Raw genomic sequence first — 10,443 nt, forward strand, 5'->3', positions numbered from 1 at the left:
AAGGAAAGTTTCTTCTCTAAGGATTAAGGTGAAAAAGTGATTATGTGGGTTGGTGAAGCTCAAGGCTCAAGGTGTTGACCTTGGAAGAAGAACCAAGCAACATGCAAGGAGATAAAAGAAGCTTGCTGTTCATTCAGAAGGCAAGGAGAAAAAAACAGAGTGTGAGAACAGTTCTGAAAGGAAGTTCCTCTACTTGGATAATGCTTTCTTTCAAAGAAGCATTCGGCCAATACTGAAGAACTTAAGCTAAGGTTTGCGAATCTGGTTTTGCACATAGCAAAGAGGCTGCTGATGAAGTCAATCTCCTTCATGTTTTACTGATTGTAATGTGCTTTTCTAAGTTTATCTTTCTGTAATTTCTTGAGAGAAAAGGCATTGTGAGAAAGCTTAAGAAAAAGCCATGAGTGAAAAAAAGGCTGAGAGATACACTTGAGAGAAAAGCCTAGAGTTATTTTCTGATTTCTTTAGGTTGATTAAGTGTCTTGTATCTTGTACCTGTAAGGTATCCCTTTCTTAGTTGGGTTAGCACTAAGAGGAATAGTTAGGTATTAGCATAGCCAATGTCAAGTTAGGTTAGAACTTGAATGTGAAAGGATTGGGTCAATCCTGTGAAATTGGTGTATGTAATACTGTTAACTATAGTGAAATTCTTCCATAGTTGTGGAGGAGACTGGACGTAGGTTGCATAGCACAAGGCAACCGAACCAGGATACATGCTGGTGTTAGCTTTTCTCTTCTCTGCTGTGTTCTGTTTTCTGATATTCATGAGACAAAAATAAATTGTCTCATAAATTTCCGCTGCTGAGTACAAACAGAATAAGAATTGAAAGTTTGTTTAAAAAGGATAATAACAGCAACTTAAAAGGAAGGCATAGATTCAACCCCCCTTCTCTAAGCCTACCACAACCTTCAAGAGTACTGCTACACATATAAGTCTTTTTGGCATACAAGTTATACAAGTCACTTACATAACGTGCACGCGTTCCTTCTCCTCCTCCTCCTCTTATTCCTTCTTCTTCTCCTTATCTGTGTTTCTCTTCCTTTTTCTTTGCATGTTTCATCTTCATCGTCGTTTTCTTTATTATTGTTGTTGTTGCTGCATTTTTTTTCCTCCTCTTTTTTCTATTGATTTTGCAACAATATGTATTTTTTTCTTCTTTGTTTGAATTTTTCCTCCCAAGAAAAATTATGAGAATATGAAATAAGAAAATGAAGAAGAAGAAGTGGCAGAAGATGAGGAGGAGGAAGATGAAGAATTTTGAATTATGCAGAACTTATCAGCACACATACACAGAAAATTCTTAAACAATACACTTGAATATTTTCGTGTTACACCCAAATATCTTTGTATTACCCAAATTTGCTGCAAATACAGAAAAATATTTCCTCTAATGCTGCATTTTTTCTTCTTTTTTTTCTTATTTTTTTCTTTTAGTTGAATGAACGTAAGTTCATCATCTTCCAAGTAATTTTGCAGCATTATGTGTGTTTTTCTTCTTCTTTGTTTGATTTTTTTTTTGTTTTTATTCTTGTTAAAAGAGTAAAACAAAAAAAAATTTGAGAAGGTAAAATAAAAAGAAAAAGATGAATAAGAAAAGAAGAAGAAGATGGTGATGATGATGGAAAAAAAGAAGCAGCTGAAGATAAAAAAGAGGAAGAGGAAGAGTTTTAAATTATGTAGAACTTATTAGTATATATACACCAAAAATTCTTAAACAATACACTCGAATATCTTCGTGTTATACCCAAATTTGCTGCAAATACAGAAAAATGTTTCCTCTAGTGCTGCATTATTTTTTCTTCTTCTTTTCTTCCTTATTTCTTTCTTTCTTTCAGTTAAATGAATGCAAGTTCATCATTTTTTAAGTAATTTTGCAGCATTATGTGCTTCTTCTTTGTTTGATTTTTTTGTTTTTATTCTTGTTAAAAGTGTAAAACAAGAAGAAACTAAGAAGAAGAAGAAGAAGAAGATGATGATGATGATGATGATGATGATGATGATGATGATGATGATGATGATGATGATGATGATGATGAGAATGAGGGAGAAGAAGAGTTTTGAATTATGCAGAATTTATCAGCAACATACACAAAAAATTCTTAACAATACACTCAAATATCTTCGTGTTACACCCAAATTTGCTACAAATACAGAAAAATATTTTCTTTAATGCAGAAGTTTTACATTACATTCAATTTAAACCATCAACGATGAAATATTATTCACCTACAAAATCATAAACTACTAACGAAAAAATTAACTAGAATTGAACCACACCTCAGTCACTTGATTGGATTTAAAACAATAATAATTTTCGTTCTAGTTTAATTGATAATCTAAACTTGAATTATTCATTATTTTCAACAATAATATAACTGATGATAGAGGAGAAGGAGGAAAAAGAAGGAGGAGAAGAAATTCCAATGAAAAAAAAAGAGGAAGAAGAGGAGGAGGACATGGTATTGGTGACGATGATAACGAAAGAAAGAAAAAAAACGTACAGCAATGACACGAAGAAGAACGTACGCACGTAAATATAAATAACTTGTATAAAAAATGACTTGTATGCAGAAAATAACTCTTATGTTAAAATAAAAGAAACCCTAAACCCATAATATAAGATCTAATTTAGTAACTAAATAAATAAAATCAAAATAAATCAAATTAAATTAAATATTTTAAAAATATAAATTAATAATTTTTAATTAATACTTAATTTTTTTATATCACGAATTTAAAACACGTGTCACATAGGTCAACAGTATAAAATCTTGAAGCTCACCATTCAAGAAATTGATAATAAACAATCGAAGTGTTCGGCTAAAATGGACACTTGAATATGAGAAAATCAATCATAATATGCTCTATGTGGCTACATGGAACACTTTGACAATTGTACTAAAGATATGGATGGTCATCTTCTAAAAAGGCATAATTACTAAAATTAAAAGCATAAATACTTAAAATGATTGTAAGAAATTTTAGATTAAATATTTTAATCTCTAACAAGTTTTTATTATTTAAAAATTACTCTGGTCAGATAATTTTTTTTCATCGTTTTTAATTAAAATTTTAATATGGGTTGAATAAATAAATTTTTAATAAATTTTATTACAAGATAAGTAAATCCCAAAAAATATACTCTAAGATAAATGAGTCTTCTTTTAAAGTAATAGAGATGTAATGAAATCACTTATTCCAAAAGTTTAAGTTGATAGGAGAAAGTAATATTATTAATTGTTATATTACTCATCTTCAAACAAGAGTCTCTTTTAGATTTGTTGGATTTTTTTACATAGATTTTCAAAAGAAACATTTTTTTTTTCACTTTTGAAGTTTACTAATGATTGAACTCTTGACCTTTTGGACATAGAACTTTGATACTATGTCATGAAATCACTCATCCCAAAAGTTTAAGCTGATAAGAGAAGACAACATTAATAGTTATATTTTTAATATGAGGGACCAATTTATTTGACTAAAGTGATTTTTGAGGACTTCAAAAAAAATTTTGTTTAAGTATTAAAATGAAAAAAAATATTATTTATATACTAAAATTAGCTACTAAAATAAGTTATTAAAATCAGTCACTAATTCACTATATGTATCTGTATATAAATACATATGTAGTTTAATTTATTTTAATATATATTTTATATTCTAATGTGTATTCTATCTTAGTGTCTGATTTTAGTATATACCTAACAAAATTATTTAAAATATCCAATAAAAACTTTCCTACGATTAATTTAGATATTTATCTAATTTAAAATAAATAATTTATGTGGAATTTTTATTTTTAATATTGGGACGAAATTGGTGTAATCCACCAAAATGCCAAAAAATTGTGTTTGACGCCGTTGTGGGAATTTCTGATGGCTATAAGAAAATGTTACTATCATTTTTCCATCCACGTCACTATCGTCACAAAACATTAATGATGTTTTCTGTGCATGGCTAACACGTGGCTGACGGACTCTCTTTTTTCAGCGTGAAATTTTTTCACCCTAGTAACTATCTTTTTTTTACCATTTTTTTTCTCTTCCCAGTTTCATAAAACGACTCTCTTCCATCATTGTCATTCTTATTCCACCAAAAATAAGCAAACCTATCAAAAACAAACAAAGCGATAGTACTATCTCATCAGTCACCACAACTAAATCAAAGCCATTCAGATAAATACTTGTATGTGTTAGTTATTGTTTTTTTGAACTGAAAGTGAATTTTAATTTTTTTAAAAAAAATTAGTGTAAGGTTTTGTAATTTTTTTAGGTTATTTTGTTATTGATTAACAGTAAGTTAATTAATTGTTAGCTAGTAGTAGTACCGGGTTAGTACAGGTGTTAGTTAGTGTTAGGATTAGTTTTAGTAAATTAATTATTGTTAGTGACTTAGTGTTAGTGTTAACGTTAAAGTTAGTGTTATTTAAAATAGCTGTTTTTAAAAATAAGATTATTTATGTATTAAATTATTAATAGTTGATTTTATTAATGTTTGGTCTTTTTTTAAAAAATATTTTTACTTTATAATTCATTTATTATTTTATTAATTAAAAATATTCTTTAGAAAAATATTTTTATTATTCATATGTTCTTTTTAATATAGAGTTTAGAAAAGAGAAAGATAGAAAAACGTGACATCATATGTGCTGAAAATCATATTGTAAAATATCTTCGATATTCTATATATGTAAGTAATTTTTGTGTTTATTATAGTAGTTAATATAATTAGTAGTTTATTTAGTAATCATCAATTATTAGATATGTAATAATAATTCAGTAAGTGTTGAATATAATAGTAGTCATGAGGTTATAGTGATTTACTATTAATTATTATTTTTTGTTTTCAGGGCTCAAGAAATTTGCACATGAGACATTTACGCCAAATAGACTCATATGATAAAAGAGTGGAAGAACAACTGACAGCAAGCGGGTTCTATTATGTATCTCAAATTAGGAGGATTGTGTCTCATAGGCCGACTGTAGACGCACTGGTTGAAAGGTGGCGTTCTGAAATGCACACGTTTCATTTTTCACACAGCGAGTGCACAATCACTTTGGAGGACATCGCAATGATTTTTGGACTCCGAACTAATGGTTTGCTGGTGACTGGATCAACTGATCACAGTACCAGTGGGTTAGAAAACGAGTGTTTGGCCCAAAAATAAGAATTGGGGCGTAGAACATGCAGTATAGATCTCACAATGGTTAAATAGTTCTGTGTGTGTCTTGACAGGTGAATATATCGACAACTATCAACCATCCGACCAGTATATGAATTGGTATATTGGTAAATTCGGTGATCACCTACGGCTTTCCGAACTTGCTGAGCAAGAGGAAGAAGAGCAGCAAAGCAACCACATCAGCAAGAACAACCACCTCAACAGCAAGGACCACCTCGGCAAGAACAACCACTAGTTTCGCAACCATATGTATACGCACAGGGACGGATTTATTGCTATAGCTGTGGGGCAAGCGCTCCACTACAATTTGAAATTTTATTGAGTAGTATATAATAATAATATTTATTTGCTCCCACTAAATTATTTAATTTGACTCCACAATAATTTTTTATTCAATTTTAGACAATTGATAATCAATTTGAGAACATCATATTAGATGTCCATTATAATGATTAATTTTCAAATTTAAATAAGATTGATATTCTTTTTTAAAAATCGATTCGAAAGAATATTATCTATCCATTTGTGTTTTTTCTTTTAAAATTAGCTTTAGTTTTTTTTCATACTACACTAATTAAATGAACTTTTTCAACTATGAATATTATCAAAAGCTAATTGTATGAAAGTTGAATTTTAAATGATTGTTTAACAATATATATATATATATATATATATATATATATTAGACATTTTGATTATATTGTCAAGATTTTAAAATATGAAATATAAAAATTTAAATTTTAAATTATATATTATTATTATTTAAATTACTATTTTAGTATTTTAATTTATAATTAGATATTTTGAAACTTAATCATATTTTATAATAATAAAATATAATTATAACAACAATTATACTATGTATACATAAAATAATCAACTTCTTCTTATGGCTTGATCTGCTTGGGCACCGAGGTAAGGCCTATATATAGAAAGTGTAATCAATCACGTCGTGCTAACTCAACTCATAAGTCATTCTCCCAAAGCATTCATTCTAAACCTGGTGACTAATTTAGCAAAAAGATGAGTAAATTCCTCCCGGATAAAGCCCAATAAGGGTAGAATTGCCACTTTTAGAATTGGCTCTAATTGGAAGACCGTGGACTAAGAACAATAAAGCATGAGTTGGGGGTCGAAACTAGAGAGTGATTCTGCGTTGCTGACCTTTTCGGGACGGACGGATTAGGCAGCTTTGTACAGAATAAATCTTAAAATATAAATTTTAAAATATAAAATATACATTAAAAATAAGTTAAATAATATATGTATTTAAACACAAATTTATAGTAGATAAGTTGATAATTAATTTTTTATGTAAACATAATATTTTTATATAAAAATTATTATGTTATATATATTTTGCCCCTACTATCAAAATTTTTTAGATCTGTCACTTAATGTAGAAGATGCAAAGTGGTTCATCATTCAATGCTTCTCAGGCTATGTTTCCTCTACCTCCACCACTTTCACAACTATCACAATTACCGCCCGTACTTTCACACATCGTTGATCATGATCCTGAGCAGCGATATGAGAATGACCACAGGGTGAATAGTGGGTACCTCGACAAAGATTTTATTTGATTGTATTTTTTATTGATTATTGTTTAGATTTTCAAGTAATGTTGTATATTTATTAGGGGAGTTCTACGATGGCTAGACATAGGTTGACTTACCATGGCTAAGGTTTGACTTGCAAATAATATCTTTACACGTGGCATAGGAAATCTCCATGGAAGAGTGTAATCACCTTGCATCGTAGGGAATTTTAGCCAACGCCGGTCATAATGAGGCGCAGCATTAGCTTGTCTTTTTTGACATAGGTTGCTGCTTTGCTAGCGGGTCTTTTTCAAAATTTTATTTTGACCTTAGCTAAGAAGACATATTATATAGTAGTCTTCGATGCTTAATATATTTTCATTTCTTCCTTTTTTTTTTTCATATTGATGGTTCATAAAAGATCCATACAAGTAAATAAGTGATGAACATCCATGAAAGGATCGGTCGAAATATAGCTTAAATGCTTGTTAAGTTATGAAAAAAAAAAAAACTTGAGACTGAGACTAAAAAATCCACACTCACGAAGGAATGAACACTATCTTATAAAGTAAAAGTCTGAAAAAATTTGCTGTTTCTGCAAAATGAGCATAGAGAAACCCTAAAATCCTTTGGCTTTGAAATGCAACTCTTATTTTGCAAGGAGAACCGTTTGAAAGGTTAGTACTCCATTTTCTTCAAAATCGCTGCTTCAATAGAGCCAAGCCAACAAATTCTTTAGTGTGTCCAACAAACCCTCTATTTTAAGACAAGAAATCAATTGACTTCTCAATTGTATATAATAACATTAATATCTCTTATATTAACATCAGTTGTATAATTGGGTATTTTATATACCTTCTTCATATTTAAATATTTAATAAAAGGATTCCTGTTACAAATAAGAAAAATCGTGTATGACTTTTAAAAATTATTTAATCTTAGTTGATTTTAATATTTTAATATTAAAAAGACTTAATTATAAAATAAATTAGCTGAAATGGGATTCTTAGATTTTTTTATCACATTTTTTATCTCTTAAAAAAATTCTTTATCATTGAAAAATTTTTAAGATGAGCATAGAAATAAGAGGGTTAAAAGAGTGAATATTGCCACTTTCAATTTAGAAAATAGTACTCTTAATATAATGTTCGTTTGTAGTCAAATTTTATAATTTAAAGGTGACATTATTAATTAATTTTTTTTGTCAAGTGTTATTAATTAATTTAGAAATGATAATATTTATTCTATCAAAATAATAAGGATCAGGCTGCAAAATGCATCGGCCAAGCCAAATTTGTTTTACAACCTTTAATACAGGCCTAAAAGGCCCAAAAGTTTATCAACAAAAATAAAATGTAAAAAAAAGGTCTTGAGAGAGAAAGGAAAAAGAAAAAAACTGTGTAGAACTCTAGAGAGGGTGAAGTCACAGTGAGTTCTCAATTTGCATTACTCCTCATTCTTGTTCCATTCATTGCACTTTGTGTTTGTAGACGGAAAGCTACCTCATTTATGATCTCTCCTCACTTTCCTCGAACCAAAGATATTTATGTGTTCACTTTTTAATACATTTTTTGCAAAAAAACAAAAAAAACATTTAATTCATTTGCCTAACGTCAATTCTTTTTTTCTTTGCAATGCTATATCTTTAGTAATGAAAAATTTTAAACAACTCTAACGGACAAAAAAATAAAAATCTTCAAAAATAGATCCAACAGTCCATCTTAACGGCTCACTTTATAACAAACGTTCAGTTAATAATTTGGCACGTAATACATACATATTTATATTTCAATCCCAACCAAAGCCAATTATTCAATTATTGAAAGACCGGTCACAACTCTATTTAAGTAACAAATATCACGTCATTCTGATACCACTCCACCTATCTTATGCCCAATCTACCAGCATCGCAAAGAGTACGAGGCGTGCAAGACGCCTGATTTGGACAGTCTCATGCTAAGATTCACCTGCATCGTAATGGTGTGTTAATGTTACGCGCGGTGCTGGCACTTTTTGACCGTGAAGGCATGTTGAAAAGTTTGTCAGATAAATTTTTTTTATTACATGGGCTAAGCCTGGTTCACGAAAAAAGAATAAAACAAAAATATTTAGATTGTCCAAAAGAGAAAAAGAATTACAGTTATTTTTTATATGAAAAGAGTCCGGCTTAAGTAATAAAAAAAAAGACTTTTAAGAATAATTTAAAAAAAGACCAAAATACTATTATATGAGTAATTTCTATTGTTTGATTGTATTATAATTTAAAAATTTGAATTTTATTTTTTGATAGTAAAATATCATTAGTTTATTTTAGGATACTAATATACTCTTTAATTTTGACAAAAAAAACCTTTCGTAATGAATTTCAAGAACAGCGGAAAACTAAGGTCGATTAATTGCAAGGTTTTAGAAATTGAATCAGTCATCCAATCATTCTAATTATTGGTTCATTAGTTCATTAGTCCAATGAATCCAACCGTAGTCCAATCGAAAAACTGTTTTATAATAAAAAATAAATAAATAAACACCTTAAAACATAATTAGTTCTTTATGCACTAACTTTCTTCTTTTTTCTTTTAGTTCCTTATTTCTTTTTTTAATCCAAACAAAGATTCAACAACAAAAATTCAACAATAATAAAAATTCTATTATTCATTTTATTAAGCTCAAAACAAGATCTAGCTTAACAAAATTCAATAAATAAATTCAGTTTAATGTAGCAGAGAAGACTCAATCATATAAATAAAAGCTCATGCTTTTATATTGAACAAATAAAAGCTCATGGTTTAGCATAATTTTAACAAAAATTAGCGATATTTTAATTTTTAACCGACAGCAGACTGATCACACTTAAGAAACTACACTAGCAATGCCACATCACATCACACCACACACACACAATTTATATATGATTCCAACCAAATTTGGAAAACCAGATCTCTTAGCAGCAATAGATAGAGGTCCTTGTAAAATAGCACCATTAGTAGTGATATTATGTTTTCAAAGACATAATACCATAAGCATGAAGCAAATTCTTATGGAAATAATCAAATTTTAAAAGGTTGAATAATAGACTAGAATCAACTTTGCCAAGATATGCAGGATCTCACTTGGAACATATCTCTGTCCCATTACATTGACAAGCTGCGAGAGTCTCATTCTAATCCCTTCACAATCACATATCTCAAAAGAATTTTTGTTCAGCATCCACAAGAAAAACCAGATATTGATACACGTCCTTTTTCCATTCAGAGTGCACATAGGAAAGATGAATTACTTTCACTTTAAATCGGTTAAAATTAAATTCACCAAATACTGACTGCCGAATGCTTTTTCTATCAAGGCATAGTTCAAGTGTCCGTAGAAGGTATTCCCTAGAAGGCATTAGATTCTACAGCCTTCATAATAGTATCTGGAACTGTTGAATTCCAAACCCAGCAGATAGCATGTTTTCAACTTCAGGACATAAATCCAATTACATAGCCAAAGCTAAAGAACAAATATGGAAGTAAAATTTAACAAAATTTTATACTTTGGCAGGAGTCCGATTTGAATAAACAAACCATTTTCTCATTTGATGAATTTATATTTTTTCATATGATTCGGAGAGGAACGAAGTTAATCATTCAAGAAGTTAATCATTCAACAATTCAATCTGAGTAGCGCTAGCAGTAGCAAAATCCTAAACCGAAGAACAAAGAATCAATAATGAAAAATTCAAA

The sequence above is a fragment of the Arachis ipaensis genome, chromosome B08 (assembly GCF_000816755.2).
Source record: "Arachis ipaensis cultivar K30076 chromosome B08, Araip1.1, whole genome shotgun sequence".
Classification (NCBI taxonomy): Eukaryota; Viridiplantae; Streptophyta; class Magnoliopsida; order Fabales; family Fabaceae; genus Arachis; species Arachis ipaensis.